Source organism: Haliotis rufescens, unplaced genomic scaffold (assembly GCF_023055435.1).
Source record: "Haliotis rufescens isolate VD_foot unplaced genomic scaffold, xgHalRufe1.0.p SCAF_16, whole genome shotgun sequence".
Lineage (NCBI taxonomy): Eukaryota > Metazoa > Mollusca > Gastropoda > Lepetellida > Haliotidae > Haliotis > Haliotis rufescens.
The window spans coordinates 17,797,397-17,817,951 of NW_025963846.1; the positions used below are offsets into that span (position 1 = coordinate 17,797,397).

Here is a 20,555-nt window from a genome sequence, read left to right on the forward strand (position 1 = left end):
TGTGTGTATCATGTATTTCTGTGTGTATCATGTATTTCTGTGTGTATCATGTATTTCTGTGAGTATCATGTATTTCTGTGTGTATCATGTTTTTCTGCGTGTATCATGTATTTCTGTGTGTATCATGTATTTCTGTGTGTATCATGTATTTCTGCGTGTATCATGTATTTCTGTGTGTATCCTGTATTTCTGTGTGTATCCTGTATTTCTGTGTGTATCATGTATTTCTGTGTATCATGTATTTCTGCGAGTATCATGTATTTCTGTGTGTATCATGTATTTCTGTGTGTATCATGTATTTCTGTGTGTATCATGTATTTCTTTGTGTATCATGTATTTCTGCATGTATCATGTTTTTCTGCGTGTATCATGTTTTTCTGCGTGTATCATGTATTTCTGTGTGTATCATGTATTTCTGTGTGTGTCAAGTATTTCTGTGTATCGTATTTCTGTGTGTATCATGTATTTCTGTGTGTCATGTATTTCCGTGTGTATCATGTATTTGTGTGTGTATCATTTATTTCTGTGTGAATCATGTATTTCTGTGTGTATCGTATTTCTGTGTGTATCATGTATTTCTGCGTGTATCATGTATTTCTGTGTATCATGTATTTCTCTGTGTATCCTTTTTCTGTGTGTATCATGTATTTCTGTGTGTATCATGTATTTCTGTGTGTATCATATTTCTGTGTGTATCTTGTATTTCCGTGTGTATCATGTATTTCTGTGTGTATCATGTATTTCTGCGTGTATCTTGTATTTCTGTGTGTATCATGTATTTCTGTGAGTATCATGTATTTCTGCATGTATCATGTTTTTCTGCGTGTAGCATGTTTTTCTGCGTGTATCATGTATTTCTGTGTGTATCATATGTTTCTGTGTGTATCATGTATTTCTGTGTGTATCGTATTTCTGTGTGTATCATGTATTTCTGGGTGTATCATGTTTTTCTGCGTGTATCCTGTATTTCTGTGTGTATCATGTATTTCTGTGTGTATCCTGTATTTCTGTGTGTATCATGTATTTCTGTGTGTATCATGTATTTCTGTGTATCATGTATTTCTGCGAGTATCATGTATTTCTGTGTGTATCATGTATTTCTGTGTGTATCATGTATTTCTGTGTGTATCATGTATTTCTGTGTGTATCATGTATTTCTGCATGTATCATGTTTTTCTGCGTGTAGCATGTTTTTCTGCGTGTATCATGTATTTCTGTGTGTAGCATGTATTTCTGTGTGTATCATGTATTTCTGTGTGTATCATGTATTTCTGTGAGTATCATGTATTTCTGTGTGTATCATGTTTTTCTGCGTGTATCATGTATTTCTGTGTGTATCATGTATTTCTGTGTGTATCATGTATTTCTGCTATATCATGTATTTCTGTGTGTATCCTGTATCTCTGTGTGTATCCTGTATTTCTGTGTGTATCATGTATTTCTGTGTGTATCATGTATTTCTGTGTATCATGTATTTCTGCGAGTATCATGTATTTCTGTGTGTATCATGTATTTCTGTGTGTATCATGTATTTCTGTGTGTATCATGTATTTCTTTGTGTATCATGTATTTCTGCATGTATCATGTTTTTCTGCGTGTATCATGTTTTTCTGCGTGTATCATGTATTTCTGTGTGTATCATGTATTTCTGTGTGTATCCTGTATTTCTGTGTGTATCGTATTTCTGTGTGTATCATGTATTTCTGTGTGTATCATGTATTTCTGTGTGTATCTTATTTCTGTGTGTATCCTGTATTTCTGTATGTATCATGTATTTCTGTGTGTATCATGTATTTCTGTGTGTATGATGTATTTGGTGTTTTTCATCAAGTAGAAGGGATTACAAGCAGTGATTTCTTTGTTTCTATATTATATATACCTTTAATCATGACAATACTTACAGCACTAAGAAAACTGCAGGGCAAAAGAAAGTCACCTCCAGCTGTAAAGTAGTGTCAGAAGAAAAATGACATCAGACACGATGGAACACAATGCAGGTAACCATGGTAACATGACTAGAATACCTAACACATATCCATGTATTTCTGCATGTATCATGTTTTTCTGTGTGTATCATGTATTTCTGTGTGTATCATGTATTTCTGTGTGTATCTTGTATTTCCGTGTGTATCATGTATTTCTGTGTGTATCATGTATTTCTGTGTGTATCATGTATTTCTGCGTGTATCTTGTATTTCTGTGTGTATCATGTATTTCTGTGAGTATCATGTATTTCTGCATGTATCATGTTTTTCTGCGTGTATCATGTTTTTCTGCGTGTAGCATGTATTTCTGCGTGTATCATGTATTTCTGTGTGTATCATGTATTTCTGTGTGTATCATGTATTTCTGTGTGTATCCTGTATTTCTGTGTGTATCATGTATTTCTGTGTGTATCATGTATTTCTGTGTGTATCATGTATTTCTGTGTGTATCCTGTATTTCTGTGTGTATCCTGTATTTCTGTGTATCATGTATTTCTGTGTGTATCATGTATTTCTGTGTGTATCATGTATTTCTGCGAGTATCCTGTATTTCTGCGAGTATCCTGTATTTCTGTGTGTATCGTATTTCTGTGTGTATCATGTATTTCTGTGTGTATCGTATTTCTGTGTGTATCATGTATTTCTGCGTGTATCATGTATTTCTGTGTGTATCATGTATTTCTGTGTGTATCATGTATTTCTGTGTGTATCTTATTTCTGTGTGTATCCTGTATTTCTGCGTGTATCATGTATTTCTGTGTGTATCCTGTATTTCTGTGTGTATCCTGTATTTCTGTGTGTATCCTGTATTTCTGTGTGTATCCTGTATTTCTGTGTGTATCATGTATTTCTGTGTGTATCATGTATTTCTGTGTGTATCTTATTTCTGTGTGTATCATGTATTTCTGTGTGTATCATGTATTTCTGCGAGTATCCTGTATTTCTGTGTATCCCATATTTCTGTGTGTATCGTATTTGTGTGTATCATGTATTTCTGTGTGTATCATGTATTTCTGTGTGTATCTTATTTCTGTGTGTATCATGTATTTCTGTGTGTATCAAGTATTTCTGTGTGTATCGTATTTCTGTGTGTATCATGTATTTCTGTGTGTATCATGTATTTCTGTGTGTATCATGTATTTCTGTGTGTATCCTGTATTTCTGTGTGTATCCTGTATTTCTGTGTGTATCATGTATTTCTGTGTGTATCCTGTATTTCTGTGTGTATCTTGTATTTCTGTGTGTATCATGTATTTCTGTGTGTATCCTGTATTTCTGTGTGTATCCTGTATTTCTGTGTGTATCATGTATTTCTGTGTGTATCCTGTATTTCTGTGTGTATCTTGTATTTCTGTGTGTATAATGTATTTCTGTGTGTATCTTGTATTTCTGTGTGTATCATGTATTTCTGTGTGTATCCTGTATTTCTGTGTATCCCGTATTTCTGTGTGTATCGTATTTCTGTGTGTATCCTGTATTTCTGTGTGTATCATGTATTTCTGTGTGTATCGTATTTCTGTGTGTATCCTGTATTTCTGCGTGTATCATGTATTTCTGTGTGTATCATGTATTTCTGTGTGTATCATGTATTTCTGTGTGTATCTTATTTCTGTGTGTATCATGTATTTCTGTGTGTATCATGTATTTCTGTGTGTATCATGTATTTCTGTGTGTATCTTATTTCTGTGTGTATCATGTATTTCTGTGTGTATCATGTATTTCTGCGAGTATCCTGTATTTCTGTGTATCCCATATTTCTGTGTGTATCGTATTTGTGTGTATCATGTATTTCTGTGTGTATCATGTATTTCTGTGTGTATCTTATTTCTGTGTGTATCCTGTATTTCTGTGTGTATCCTGTATTTCTGTGTGTATCCTGTATTTCTGCGTGAATCATGTATTTCTGTGTGTATCATGTATTTCTGTGTGTATCATGTATTTCTGTGTGTATCATGTATTTCTGTGTGTATCCTGTATTTCTGTGTGTATCATGTATTTCTGTGTGTATCTTATTTCTGTGTGTATCATGTTTTTCTGTGTGTATCATGTATTTCTGTGTGTATCATGTATTTCTGTGTATCCCGTATTTCTGTGTGTATCGTATTTCTGTGTGTATCATGTATTTCTGTGTGTATCATGTATTTCTGTGTGTATCTTATTTCTGTGTGTATCCTGTATTTCTGTATGTATCATGTATTTCTGTGTGTATCATGTATTTCTGTGTGTATCATGTATTTCTGTGTGTATCATGTATTTGGTGTTTTTCATCAAGTAGAAGGGATTACAAGCAGTGATTTCTTTGTTTCTATATTATATATACCTTTAATCATGACAATACTTACAGCACTAAGAAAACTGCAGGGCAAAAGAAAGTCACCTCCAGCTGTAAAGTAGTGTCAGAAGAAAAATGACATCAGACACGATGGAACACAATGCAGGTAACCATGGTAACATGACTAGAATACCTAACACATATCCATGTTCTTATTACAGCACCATAAACACACCTTCAAAGTCTATCACAAACATCTAGTACAGAAATACCTTCGGAACACCCAGGAAACCCAGCAGAAAGATGCTGATCCCAAGCCCCAAACTCAGGGGATGTGTGCAGGGGATGTGTGCAACTGTGCAGCAAAAGATATAGGAGACACTTTACGCCCCAGAGCTACCAGAATACATGAACACAAGACCTCTCATGCCGATTCTGACATAAAATCTGCCGATGGAGAATCAACCAAGTGACTGAGTCTGACAACCAGTTCAATCTAATCACCTCTTACAACAAGCAATAAAGTGTGGAGACACGTTGTAACCTCAATACCGTCTTATGCTTCAGTCAAGGTTAAAGCAGTCGAACATGACAAATGGAAACTGGCTACTAACTTTTGCCTTCTATTTATTGTTTCTGACACTCCTACAGTAGGAAAACTTTGACTTAACAGTGAACAACTTCAACAACAGTATACAAACTTGGATATTCAACAGATTCCCAACACCCATTGTCAGACTATGTTAAATTGCTGCCATTTTCATTTTCTTCTAAAATAACCTTACTTGATTGTAAAGAAGATTATTAATAGCTTCCTCTAAATGATTGAAAGGTATATAGCCACTACTTTAACAAAAGAAGGTAACATGAAGACTGTATTCTTCACTCAAATGTGCAGCAGTAGTGGCCATTTTGATTTTTTTTAAATTGTTATGAGAATATGACTTTGTTATGTTCATTAGTTTTCATTTTCGGAAGAAACACATTAGCTGACTTTGATGATGTAAAGTGAGCTGAGAAACTGGGTAAATAAGTATAAGATGCACACATTTAACAAACAAAAAATGTTTTGTAAGAATATACTATATCAAAAGAACATTGAAAAAGGCTTTGGCTGTAGTTCATGTTTAGCAAAGGTCAAAACATGGGTTGTGAAAGTCATTAAATGTACAATCTTTTCATGAGGTGGAAAACATTTATTCATTCAAGGTCAGACAGCCACCACTCTTTCAATGCAGCTTGTAGACTATAGTACTCATTCAAAACATTTTAGAACAACGTCAAAGATTCATTTGAAGAAAGACTATTTGATACCTATACTAATCAAAAGAAGTAAAGGAATGCATGATTCTTTCATATCAGTATAGCTGATCTATCATGATGATGTACAGTAATATGAAAGAATTGGGTGTTCAACTTTTTTAAGTGATATATATCATAACAACAGAGATGACAATGGTATTTGTACATTTGCACCTTAGGACAATCTCATTAGAATCAGATCTAAGTTCTCGCTGCCGTTAAACAAAAGATCTGAGGACATCCCATTAGCAAGAACTAAGATGATTCTAATGAGATTGCACCTTAGGAAGGCAGTGAGTCATGAGGTTGTACAGTCAGTCATGAGGTTGGCAATGGGAAGTTGTTTTTCCAGAACATGATGATATTTACTTCTATAATATATGCTAGTATGGGAATATCACAAATGTTGTTTTCTTTTCTTCTTCAATCTTCATCTTCAGGCAGTTTTTGTTAATGTTATCATCGTGGTAGTATACAACTGTTATCACTGGCTTCAATTCAATTTTTCTTTATCTTCGCACCAACTTTGCACACAGTTACCATGCGCACCATGTTAATATACAAGACGGCACAGAGAACTCTGAAGAGGACAAGATGCCTGATCTGACAAGCATCATCAGGGTCTTGATCTGAATCAATCCAAGCTGGAGGAGTCTGGGTTCAGGATATTTTTTAAACATCCAATGTCCTCAGTTTCCGCCAAGCCAAGTTCCCCAATTCCTTCATTTCCAAATCATCCATCTGCTATGTATTTTTATCAATTATCTGTTCGTTTATGCATGATACAGACCGGGTACACAAATAAACACTCCTCTCAGCAGTCCATCCTCCTTATAATCATTCCAATAGAGCCTTTCCAAACACCTAAATGTTTTCTTCTTCTCTTCTGAAAGAATTTCCGCTTCTGTTGAGGAATTCCATTAGTGTTTCAAATAAAAGAAGTATTTCAGCAGTAAGGGAAACAAAAATCAGTTCCGACACTATCAAACCATACTACCGGGTAACATGGGAAATATGTTGTGTTTCAGCTGGGACTGTTCATATTACATTTGATTGCCCTGATAAGCAGTTTCTGACTCAAAAAAATCCCTTTACGCTGACTCTCATAATTGTGCAAAAACACATCATTGATGAAATGCAAACAAGAGAGAAAAAGCTGACTGGTATTTCCTCAATGGTTTTGAACTTTCCATGAGTTCATAGGATTATCACACCAAGAAATGTCAAAAGTGTTGTTTCCGATTCTGAAGCCTCACACTGTTGTCTTTGGAGACTTCTCAGATGCTGACCAGCGAAGCCCTCTTCACATTCCTGGATGTCCGTCTGGACTTGCTTAGTTGATTGAGGACAGCATTGCTGGCAAATCTTCAAATACTGCAATGCGCTGCAATCGGCAATCTCTATCTGCACATTTTGTAACTCATTTTTCTCGCTGCAGTCAGTAATATTCACATGTCTTCCTCAGGAGAAGCAGAAACACCAGTATTTACAGCTTACAACTTCAAAGTTCAATTTTCAATGGCTAAAGTTGTGATTATTTCAGTTCCAGTATTCTCATGAGATGAAATAAAAACAAAAGAGACGGTCTTGACCAAATGTGGTTATGCTGTACAAGAAGTCCCATTAACCATACAAGCATGTTCATGTTTCGGTGGTTGCTGCTGTACATCATTCATTCTTTTTAAGACTGAATCTCTTTCGAAGTTGTTCTAATGAACATCTGGCATGGCTTGTGCTGTTTGTGCCGTCCCGTACGCAGAAGTACAGAAGGTTACCTTCTCAGTCTCCTTCAGCATCCAGGCACCTAAGCTAAGCATGCTAAGTGACTGGTCTGCTAAACACTATTCATGACCGATAAAACAACACAATGGTGGAAGTTTGTCACCCTAGGCATTCTTTGCCAATAGCGTTTTTTGTCAACAGAATTTATGTAAACTTTAATCCTAATCAGTTTCTTGATTGTCTTTTTTTTTCATCTCAAAGAGGAAGACAACTTGTCCAAAATTCATTTCCTACTACCCGTTGTTGTTCATGTAACATTGACATATACAGTTCAGGAAAAGGACTTGTCTTTTAAATCTTTCATGAGTCTAGGGGCAGCAGACTAGTTTCAATGTTGAACCTTTCATTTATGTTGGCATTGCAGTTTTTAGCTTTCCATATCTCCATGATCTCGGTTTCTCATCAATCTCAAAATAAGTCCTTGTTTCCATGGTTACACGACTTTCTTCAATTCTTGAACCAGAGGTCCAAATCAAACTTAAGGAGAATGTCCTTTTTATCAGCAGCGATCAGACTGACAATGTTGAAAAGGGTTATAGCTAAAACGGCACCTCAGCAAAACGTCACCTGGCGAAAACGGCACCGATTGGCGAAAACGTCACCTCGCCTCAGGCGAAAACGGCTAATATTGCCTGGCGAAAACGACACCTTATGGTTTTTTTAACCTTGATAAAATAAATGATATTTAACTAACAAGGTCGCTTGCAAACACCAATAATTGTGAAATGTTACAACTAGTTTACATTAGAATTTAGCCTCTACTCCAATTATTTTCCAACTTAGCCTATACGCAACTCAACTTATTGTGAAAACATAACATGCCTTGAAGTAAAATAAAAGAAATTAAACTCACATCGTCTCTTACAAACACTAATAATAGTGAAATGTTTAAACAAGTTTACAGTAGAAATTAGCCCCCTACTGTCCAGGACATTTTTTGTGAGGCCAAGAAAATATCCTCCTGGTATAAAGAGGTGCCGTTTTCGCCTGTCACATAGTAGCCGTTTTCGCCAAATGCGGTGCCGTTTTCGCCAGAGAAATCGGTGACGTTTTAGCCTGCACCCTGTTGAAAAGGGTCACATTGAACTCAAGGGAGTTTTGTCCTCTTCAAGTGAAACCAGGTGAGTGTGTTGTGTTACACTTGATCATGATGCATGGAAGCTCAGAGAGATATCAGTGTGATCATAGTGATGCTTAACTGCATAAGGACTTCTTAACGTGGGTTGTTGAAGTTGATTGTTCAAGCCATTTGCCACACATGAATAGTCACCTCAGACTGTCTTTCCTGCAACTGCTCCATGTCCCCACTGTCAACATCACAAGGGTAAATCTACCCACAAAGTCTTTCTGTAGGAATATTGTTGTATTTGATTCTGCTGAACTGTGACTGTTTGAAGATTCTATTGCAAAAGATAGGGTTTTTTTAAGCATCATGACCACTGTGATTTATCCATTTACAACTGTGTTGCTAATCATCCAGCCTCTGCCAGTGGACACATGGTTGAAATGCAATGGCCTGTAAGCTCATGTTACCATGGTTACCATGTCCTGAAAATGGCTTCATGGATAAATAAAATAGTAATCTTACAAAGTAGTTTCGTAGTAAGTGCCACCAATCAAACTGCACCAGCAGGGAAAAAAAAATAACTTCTGTCACCATGTTTTCCATGGTTACACTTCACTTGCGCCATTTGCACAGGCAAAACATTTCAGCAATCATGCTGAAGCCAACATTTCTTATTAGATAATAGTATTACAATGATCACAAACAAATCCAACTTTACCATGCACACATCACAATAAATGACAATACAATGGCCATGAGATCATGTTCACAGGTTCAACTCCATTATTTGATTATGTATCCTTGTTCTAACCATGTTAACTGATTCTAATAATAAGGATAACACTTATACTAGGGCAGCCTCCAAACTCAATTGAGGTAACAGTATCCCCTCATTGATTAATATCAGCTACTGTGTTATCTCTATCGAAATGTTTTTATTTGTCCTTATTTTTTATCTTGAAGAGGAAGATAACTTGCCCTTAGTTCATTTCTGACTACCGGTAGTTGTTCATCTGGCAATGATATATAGTTGAGGAAAAGCCTTGTCATTTAAACCGTGACTGACAGACATGACGAAGCCAATATTTCAATAAAATCACCCGAAATAGGTAATTTTAACAATACAGAAGATTTCAACTTCGGCCATTTATATTTTTGGGTACTTTGAGTAGACACACGTGTAATAGGTTTTTTTATTATCCTTTGCTTCTTAATCCTTTTAAGCTTCCCTTTTAAAAATGAACTGATCACGAGTAAGAACCCCTACACGACTAAGCAATTCAAATTCCAAGCAGGCTCTTGACGATGATACACTGGGAATGGACTTGTGCTTTCAATATTTTCATCTAGATCTAGGATCGTCTAGTCCATCTTTCAACACGAGTGCAAAAAAACACTGCTTTTCGACTAGTTTATCAAGAACAGCAAACCGTTTGTACAACAAAACAGAGGTTACACATGAATAGGGAGTAATAAACACAAAATACCCCAAATCAATTACCATAACATGACAAAAATCTTGATGAAATCCGTGGATTTATTCGTTTGTTTTCTCTCCGGGTTGTAGACCGGAAGTACACATTTGCAGACGGCACGCTTTGAAGCTCCTAACACAGAAAGATGACTGTGATGTAGAGGAGTTTGTATTTCTCTCTGAAAGGTGTACGCTTACGAATAAGTCAAATTTATAGTTCACCATCCCAGCTCTCCACCCACCGCAGATTATCACAAAGGCAATGCTGTAAGCCAATGGATCTCCAACTGGCAGCACCAAGGATACTGGAATGGTATACTCAAGCAGATTAACTAATTAACTAAATTTAGCCAAGTCCTCAGGTAAAAATTCAAATCGAAAGTCAGATTTTGTACATACACAATATAATAAGTGCTCAGGGCTTGGCACGATGAGCCGACTGATATTCTTGGTGTATTGTGAAGTGGTGTATTGGGCAAGGAAGCACTATTCCTGGACCAGGGTCCTCAACCACCAGACCCCGTCCGCCGACACAGGGACGCAGGACACAGGGATTCGGTCGCCTTTTACGACCAGCAATAGGGTGCTGGGAACACATTCTTCCCCGGGGCCCCACGAAGGACGGAACGTTGTGTGTATGTTTGTATTAAACGCAACGTGTTTTAGTTGTCAAAAACGAATCTCGAAATGTGTGATTAAAATCAGGCGAAATATAGTTTCCGTAGAAATATGGTAAACATATATTAGCATTAGCGGAGAAAATGCAGGATCAAAAGTGTCGAACACCGAACCTTGGTGAGATTGGTATCATATCTTCAAAGTCAATGGTCCTGACTGCCCTCTGATTTATATGTTGTATTCACTGATTGGTTCTCTATAGTGTTTCTACAATGTTTGTGATTACATAAGCCCACCAGTGCCGATTATCCTCTTAGTGGTTCGTTCGTGGTTCGAGAACATATTTATTTATAAGGCCCTAAAGGTTACTTAGTAGATCTAGGCCTTTTGAAATCCAATAACTCATCTTCCAATTTTCTGAACCAAACTGAATTAGCTTAGGGTTCCACATTGACATAGGTAAGTGGTAAATTATTTTCAGAATAAGCAGTTTATGCACATAATTGATGATTATTAGGCTCCATTATACTGAACCAAAATTTATTAACCCATACCTACTCTGTTTCTCATAATTGGTGCTTATTGAAGATCAATTCTACTCTGAATTTGTTACAATAACATAATAATGGACTAGGAATATTTCCACCAAACATGTACGAAAGTCAACACCAGCCACTAGCTATATGAACAGTTGTCGCTGTCATGATGCTTTTAGGAGTGCTTCGCACAGTCCATGACAATGATATTGCGGTTAATCGATGAATATCAAGAACAAAGTACAAATGTCAATATGCTCCACCAAGTCTTAATCTGACAATATACACGGTATGACCACTTGAAATTTGTACTCACAGAGAGGAAAAACAAATTATTTTGCTGATCATTAATCTCTAAAACTGACAACATTTAGCTGGATTTAGGAACTTGATGTAACTTGCACCAGGTTGACATGAAAACCTATTTGCACCAGACAAAACCAGGTTGCACCCTTGTCCCATGCATTCATCAAAATTAAAAGTTGCACATGACCTTGAAGTGCCCACACTGATGACAAATTACACATAACAGAAATGGATGTAATATGGTAAATAAAGCTTAGAGGTATTGACTGTGTTGAGGGATGCACGTTTTTGTGGACAGGTAAGAGAAAGACACAAATTTGAAACATTTTAGGTTACATTTTTCAAAAATAGGTTGCACTGGTGTATAGCTAAATCGAACCCCGACTGCTCTCAATGGTCTGTGTTGTGTAATATTGGGGAAAGAGCACATTGGTTTGGTGTGTGTGTATGTTATCACAAATCTTAAATAATTCTCATTTCAACTGTAATTGCTCCAAAGCAGTTTATTTGATAATACAATGATTCTATAGTTTCTACGAAAAATGGCGAAATCATGAGATCATCGCCAATTTAATGTGTACCACATTAACCTTCTCGCATGAGAATGGATCAACATGATAAGTTATAACGTTTTTCAACACGAATATAATGTCCTGGACAGGGTTGCATAAAATTTTAATGACACATTGTTGATGAGGTGTCATTAAACCTCCATTAACTCATCCGCCATTACATTCGGTTCTATCAAACATTTAGTGACACCATCGCAAATGAACTGGCCAGAAATGAACTATTACGTTGATAACAAAATACAAAGTTCTTTTTTTTTTGGGGGGGGGGGGGGGGGGGGCATTGAAACCTCCCAAACACGTAATATACATCACACAATCAAAGGCCAGAAGTGATGATTTTGGCAATTATGACTTACCAAGCTTTGGAGTGGAGAGAACTGCTAATACTCACAGTGCCACTTCGCAGATGTTTGTTTGCTACAACGGAATTATTATCCAATTAAAGGGGAATACCCTAAGTTAATGACACCTTAATGGAAATGCTTCACTAAAGTAATGATTACCTGTTACCAATGTTAATGTCATGGTTGACTAATCTTATGAATAGTTACGGTTTAGTGAAGCCATTAGTTGATGAAGTTTTGATACACCCAGGTCCAGTTGATGCTTGCTGCTAAGTTATTGTAAAATGTAAATGTGTGTCTTTTTTTTATGGGTGTATCACTTAACCAATTAATCTGTTGCTAACACAAAGCCATAGTAACACATATACTATTGAATCGGACTCTCATATGTGCAGTAAAAACATCAGATCTTAAGCACGCCCTTCTAACGTCATGAGTATTGCTAATCAATCCATTCATTTAAGCTACCCATCTTTCTCTAGTCTCTACATCTCCTTCTCTCTCTCCCTCCCTGTCAGCGTCCTACTGGGAGATACATGACCATCCCTGAGCCTCTATCAGAGCTGCCCGTCCCTCCCACCTCTCTCCCTGCCCCCCTCTCTACCCCCGTCCTCCGTGATGCCCCTCACTTCGTCGATATCAACCTCGATGATGACGACACCCCGACCAAGTCCCCAGTTCCCCAAGTATGGCACCTTTTTGCATTTTTGGACCTTTCGGACGTTTTTATATTTTTCGGACCATTCGGACATTTTGTGCTTTAGGATTTTTTAAAATGGTACGCTGTTTCTGTTTTACGTTTGAAAGCGCGTTTCTTTTAGTAACACATTTGGGCTTTTTCGGACAATATTTAACTTCAGTTTTTACTTAAATCGATACTAATCAGTTTTAACTATTAAAGATCGTCTTGGCTTTCCAGCTTCTTTTGTTCTTGTGTTATACAAAGCATACCACTTTAGTTTATAATCAGACGTCTTGAACAACATGTGCAGACATTACATGTGTAGCGTTTACACTATCATCTATGCTTTATGTAGACTCATCACAACAGAGACAGTCATGGATTCTAACTCATGTCATTGCAACTCTTAATACATATGATACAGAAAAAGATCCACTTGCACATATCAATCTTATATCCTTCTTCATATACTTACAAATACTTACAACGGTTGTAGCGCTAAGATTTGTGCTTCCAGTCCCAGGAGCCTCTACTCAACTCCCCTAACGGAGATCAGTTTGAAGTCGAATGATTGGTACTGATGAATATGATTTGATTAAACACGTACAGAAATGACAAGAATGACACAGAGAACATCCATACGGAGTCTCCTTTTCATGTTACAAGACCAAGTGAGTGAGTTGGGTTAAACGCCTCTTTGATCAGTATTTCAGTTATATCCCGACGTGTCCACTTATTGTGACGGGAGAGTCCAAAGTGACGCAGGTCGTAGATGTTTACCATTTCGGTGAAACCCACAAGCACGGGCATGGTGATGAGAGACAAGGGTCCAAACCAAGGCGAATTTAAAGTTCGGATCCACCAGTTTCTCCTTGCATAACTGAAAAATAAAATACCGGAGACATTGGCCTATGTCCTTAATTGCCCTGGATATCCTTTTAAAAATATTCACCCCATATTAGGGCGGTGATAACGATATATCCACCGATTTTGTAGTCTCTATTTTAATATGAGTTTGGACCAGCGAAACCAGTGTTTGACTGCATGAGCAACGGCCCATGACGTCGGAGCACGGTAGAGCGTAGCAGCTGACATCTACCCAGCAATTTCCAAGTGGATTTGTCACTCGGGTTTTATTTCTACAGGATTCCATTTGAGTCGTCCCTGAGTAGGTCGCGGAACTTTATTAAAACCTCCGAACGAAAACACCAAACATCATAGACAAAATCACAATGTACTTTCAATTACGATGTGCACATTCATGTGTCGCGTCATTAACATGTCAGTAGCTGTATCCATATTGGAGAATCCATAAGTTGAATAGAATATTCATCCATCAAAAGCTTCCTTAAATTGATGACAATGACGCTGGTCCATTTATGTCATATTTCCACTGTTTTGTACAGAGAGATCATCTGCGTCATTGAAGGGACTGTTTTTAATAACTATTAATTAAAGATATATAAAGCACGACTCCTTGAGGCAATATCCCTCCAGTGACACTAAATTCATGAACACATGCTAATGCAATCGTGCAATGGGCTTCATGGGATACAGCTTTTTTGAAAAAGGGGGGTGGGTGCACAATTAAGATATATGTATTGTCTTTGGTGGTAATTTATACAGAAATAATGGTTTTTTTCGAAATAAAAAGGGGGGTTGCGCACCCCCCCCCCCCCCCCCCCCCCCCCCCCGTAACGTAACAGTCTATTTACAAACACTGTGACAACACAAATCGTTTAAAAGTGTGAGAGTTTTTAACTTGCAGGTAATGTTACTTGTAAAATGGCCATGAATGTGGATGAATACAAGATGGCAGAGCTTGTGAATAGCCAAATCATGAAAACAGTATGCAAAACCAGTTACAGAGTTTTATTATGCATTTTATAACGTATCATAATTTTATCCACTTTTATGAGTGAGTGAATTGGATCTTACCCGCTTTTGAGAGTGATAGGTTTTGACAGTTCGTCAGCATCATGTGGGAGGAAATCCTGAAGTGATGCAGTCATACGGGTGTGACCCTGGCACACCCAGAATCAGTCGGGGCGAATCTGGCATTCTGGCATTCTGGTACCCAGCAGGTTCACTAAGGCATCTGGACGTGTTGTATCCATGGTGAGTGTTCTGTTTTCAGATGCCAGTGGAAAGAGGGTACCCAACAGTTTCCACCCCTTCGCCGTGCTTTATACACAATGGAACAGTAGTGGTGGTTGTAAGGTACCATTCTGTAACTGATGTTTCAGAACAGAACACGTGTGATTGTTTTAAAACTGTAACACCGACTTGCCCCTTAAATCACAATTTTCGATTGATCTGTCCACAAATTGGCAGATCCGTTCACAATAGATCTGACAGGCCCGTTCACATGTTGGCTTATCGTTCCACGTCCATATATCCCGTCATCGTATCCCAATTACGTGGATCGATGCTCATGTTGTCAATCACTGGATTGTCTGGTCCAGACTCGATTTCTTGCAGACTGCCGCCATATTGCTGAGTACGACGTTAAACAACAAACAAACAAACTAAAAGGCTTTTGTGCGAAAGACATTCTGTGCGAAGCTGGTGATTAGTGAAATAGATGGGGCTTGTGATGGCCCCGACACGAATCTATTGTGGCAAATGGGTCAAGTGTATCATAAAATGAAGATACAAGAAACTAGTGATGCAGAGCATCAGAATCTAGCCGCAAATATGAACCAGCAAAAAAAATCCTTTCAAGTCCCTTCTGTTTGGACTACAGTGTACTCTATACAGTAAATAAGAAACACTCGGACTTCTTATAAGATGCTGTTAATCTTTTTACCTTGCCCAAATTGTAATAGGCACCTTATGTTCACAATAAGTATTGAACAGCTCGGCATATGAATTATGCTCCAGTAATCCCAGGCTTCATTTCTACACAGGTCCGACGTGTTGCCTTGGAAACGCAAACAAACAAAATTCAGGCAGAAATATTAGAAGTTGTAGGAGTATCACGAGGGGTACATGTGGTTTTAGGCGTCCCGCGGTAGGTTTTATACCACGAAACGGCATCTTTTTTTAAGACATTGTAAAAGAATTCAAATAAATTCAAAATTGATGGAAAACAGCTGTTCGATTAAGCTGAAGTTAACTGTTGCTATGTCTCGGGAAAGCCTGCCGCTTTTTGCTTCGAAGATATAAGGAATTTATTCTGCTTCTCAGAAATACACGTGCAGCCTGTCTTGTTCGTGGCGGGGCATAAGGGATTTATTCAATTTATTTCCCTCCAAGGCGGGATACTTGTGTATTTTATCAAGATCACGTGGACTGATAAGATCTCATCATTCTGACATGGAGGTATGATGACTGTTTTTGTAGCTGAAGCTGATAACAATTATATATCTTCGATAAAATACCCCAGCTCCCTATTATTCGAGGATTGATATTGATATTTTCTGGTGTACACTGGGTCAGTATGACAAGAAGAGCACACCCATGAGCATGTCATGTTGTAAGGCTTGTTTTATTGTATTTTGTTATTTACATGTCGATTTCGTTCCATGAATAATTAACGAACACAAAATATTCTCACCGGTATTCAGAATATTTTAAAAAAAGGTTTATACATATCTAGATCATCGTGTCAAAATTTGAAAATGTCAATCGCTGACCGCGCTTCACTTCGAAGATTGTCTCAGGGTGGTTGAATTTAGTTAGCAAATTAACACATCATTTTCAGGAATTTGTATGTGCTTCGCTGGTGTGCATTTTACATTTTTTGTAAATCGTGGTGACTGGTACGTGTTTTAGTGAGTGGGTGAGTTTGGTTTATCGCAGCTTTGAACAGTATCTCACTATATCATGGCATGTCAGCTTGATGGAGGAGGAAAGTCCTAGGTGATGCAGGTCCCAGACATTTACCACTTTGGTGAAACGATCACGGGTGTTGTGCTGACAAACCTAAATAAAATCCGGTCGATCTGTGCTTCGAACCCGCGACACCTAAGGGACGTCGTATATGTAAATGGCAGTGCATCATCAAATGTATTTTCTGTAATTTAAACTCCATAATATTCATAGAAACACAGTCCACAGCTCCAGGATTTTGAAAAAAGGGTCACATAATACCCAAGTAACGAAAAGCAGGCATTGTACAGTATTTCTAATCCGATGGAAGTATATGACCCTTCTTTAAAGATTTGCTTTAGGCCATTTACACAAACATATGTCAAATCAAGTTTGAAGCGTTGTATATTTCACACAGGTGTTCGCCAGCAGTGCCACGTGATGTTATGGTTACGAGTTGAACCAATCAGAACTCACTTCCGTTGCACGAGTTTCTTGTGCGCGTTAATTCTAGACATCTTGAATGGAAGCAGAAGTGGTGTGTATTTGACGACAGTTTCGGGCGCATGTCAAATCCAAACAAACTGGTGAGAATTCTTTTAAAACCAAGATCAACATGGCGGTTAGACACTTATTTTTGACGTCTGAACGACTTAAGCGGTACAATGAACTTTCTTTTGGAAATTTTAGTCTGTAATTTGCATGAGGAAGCGTATCCACAATGAAATGTTTTGTATCTGATTGTTTCCCAGCTGTGAATGTGTGGGGAACGTTGGAAATATCTATAAGGTAAGTGCGGGAATATGCGAAAACACAATATGTTTGTGGCGACGTGAAGTATAACATATTCACTTATTCACTACTGTAGGTCTCAGGAGATGTGTCAAAATGTCCGAATGGGAACATTTTTAGCATAGCCCTGGCAAAACGTATAAATATACATGTATTAAACAATCTGGTCATTCATACACTGAAGTTGATTTCAGTTATTTCTTTATTCAACCATATGAAAATTCAGATGGAATGGGTGCATAGTCAGAAAGAAATGCGAACATTAGTGACTTGTAGTGTAACCATAGAGTTCTAGATAGTTTTTGTCATTAAACAATATATCACGTGACTAACCACGGGTCCGGGTAGTCCTGTGGGTACCCGGGTCCTACTCGGTACGTACCCGGCCCGGGTACCCGAGTTACCCGGCCCAGCCCTAATGGTACTTGTTGTTATCCCCCTGCTTGGCCCTCGGCATCAGTGGGATAAAACAAGGGTTGGTGAGATGCATTTTACTACCAGTGTTAAGAAGTACTGAGAGTTCCGGCACTACTTTCTACTGATCTTGTGTATCAAGACCAGCTGTATGGTGATTAGTCTTCATGCCAGTACGCACTACTTTTGATGACGTCCTTCACTGTGGATAGTGTATAGATCGTCTTGCTGTTGAGGGAAAGATTAGTGGTTCGATACCTTGCTGCGTAATACTTTAAAGAGAGAGAGAGAGAGAGAGAGAGAGAGAGAGAGAGAGAGAGATTATACAAAGGAAATGAAAAACCACGACTGGTCGGCTCGTAGTCACTATCCTGTTTCTGAGTGGGGTATTCATGTTAAGCTGCAGCATTGTATCTCAGTAGGCTAACACGATGTAACCGGTATAAGTCCGGACTTGTTCAAGCAACCATGCGCATGTACGTGGTAATATATAAGTGAAATAATTTTTGAGCAGGATTTCAGAATTTTTGACATTCAGAAATGGGCACTACATTAACACGGTATACATTCCACATTCATTGGTGTAGTGTAAACATATCCTTCTACCCAAGAATAGGTTATACCCAGACGACCAAGGTGCCTGGACATGGGGTACACACTACTACTGTCCGTGGTCACGTGGGCTCCATTCTGAGAAAACCATGCTATGCTGGACTTCCCTGTGAAGAATGTGGTCAGTAGATATAGGGGTGTATTTTGCTGGTCAGAATGTTCTGAGTAGCGGGGAAAGTATAACCTTCCGCATTCATGGTGAAGTGTAAGAATGAGTTGCGGGTGCTGTCCACACCCAATGATACCCCAGATACCGTAGAAAGGCAGTTGTAGTGTCAGCTGAGGTCGTCTGGAAGTCTGATCTAAGTGTTTATCTGATGTGGAATAGCTCTTTGTTCCTTGGTTTTGGTAATGGTGGCTAAACACAATTTAATTTGCATGTCAATTTTGCACAGTAGCCAGTGCAAAGACCTTATGCAACCTCATTGCCCGACGCGATACAAACATACTACAACTATTGAAAACATCAATATAACTTCTAAAATGATGACAGCAATACAGTTTTTTGCATTTGGGTTAACCGCTTTTGGATACGATGTGCTGTAAAGTTCGATTTCGACTTGTCTTTCCTTTCATAGAGTTGAGGGGGCACGGGTGGCCCAGTCTAAGGCGCCGCGATTAGCTGTGCAGAGTTGCATCCCTTGGGCACGCCAGAAACCTATGGTTGTGGGTTCGAATCCCGGTTCGCCCCGATTATGTTTCTAGGTTTGTCAGCACCATACCCGTGCTCGTGGGTTTCACCGAAGTGGCAAACGTCTTAGACCTGCATCACTTCGGGCTTTCCTCCCACATTAAGCTTGCCGGTGAACAAATGGAGCGCCACTACTGAAACTGTGATAATGGCGCTATGATTGGTTTGCTGAAATAGTAGTTTCCGTGAGTCAATAGATATCTAATGTACATGGTATATGCTGTGATTGTACAAGATAATTGATAACCAATTGTGTACGTATATATATATATCTCATCAAATACACATTATAAATCTCCTCAGAAAATTTAATGTATTATCATAACATGACAGCTCAATTTCCAACATTATGCCATGGATATTAGATATTAATATCAGATTTACAAATTATTGACGTAGACTGTATCTATTGCGAATCTTTAACTCTCATTTGATAAGTTATCTGTCAGAAATGTCAGCAATGAGTAAAGTTAAGCTTTATATCTTTTCGTTCAATGACGTAACAATCTGTAATTTTATTTGTGTAGGCTTATAGACGGTCGGTGATTTCCCGTCCCTGTGAATTTGTCGTCTGGACAGGTGCTTGTTGTGACGTGGATGACATCATGTCAATCTAATGAGCTTTGAAGACCATTGTGACGTCATTGTTACCAAGACGTCACAATCAAATGACATAACTAATGGCTCTGCTACTGAAGCTGTTAGCAGTACTTTTTACACTTAGACACTGCTTTTTATTGTCAACAAACTGAAAAAGTTGGAAGAATGGTGTTGGATGATAAATAAAATGTCATCAACACTCGTTAAAAGTGGAAAAACTTCTGCAAATTCAGTTTTTCCACTTTTATCAACTCGTGTTTATAAAATGAGGAAATATTAGAAAGAGCTGACATCTGTAGTGCCTTGTGAATGTATATTAAGTGACGTTAATGGTACATGTATTAACAACCGGTATTTCTACCAATGTTTCTGATCTGTCATCCCCTGATAATCTTTACATAAAGAAAATTGACACTATCACAAATGAGTGATGACAATTTAGGTAACTGTCGAGGCATGAGTGCATTTTGTCTTGAAATTCTTCCTGCTATTGGATTCAGGGTGTAAGTACATTGTCCATCCCAAATTTGTTGTGCAATATGATTTTACCTAAGATAAATTTAATACAGCTCTTAAAGTTGAAGTTTTAACAACACGTAGGCATGCTATTAAAGCTAGGTTAAAATGTGGTTGAAGTTGGCAATAATTTCGTAACCGTTCAGGTCATTTGACGATTATGTAAATTGGTCCAAAC

At 38.0% G+C, this 20,555-nt stretch overlaps 1 protein-coding gene across 1 annotated transcript in view; it reads right to left on the reverse strand.

Moving 5' to 3' along the window:
* Positions 1-9,992, reverse strand: part of LOC124122603 — a 66,304-nt gene extending 56,312 nt beyond the window's left edge. The window contains exon 1 of the mRNA XM_048396937.1: positions 9,909-9,992. The gene's annotated coding sequence lies outside the window, so the exon portion shown is untranslated. The remainder of the gene's footprint in view (positions 1-9,908) is intronic.
* Positions 9,993-20,555: the final 10,563 nt, after the last annotated feature.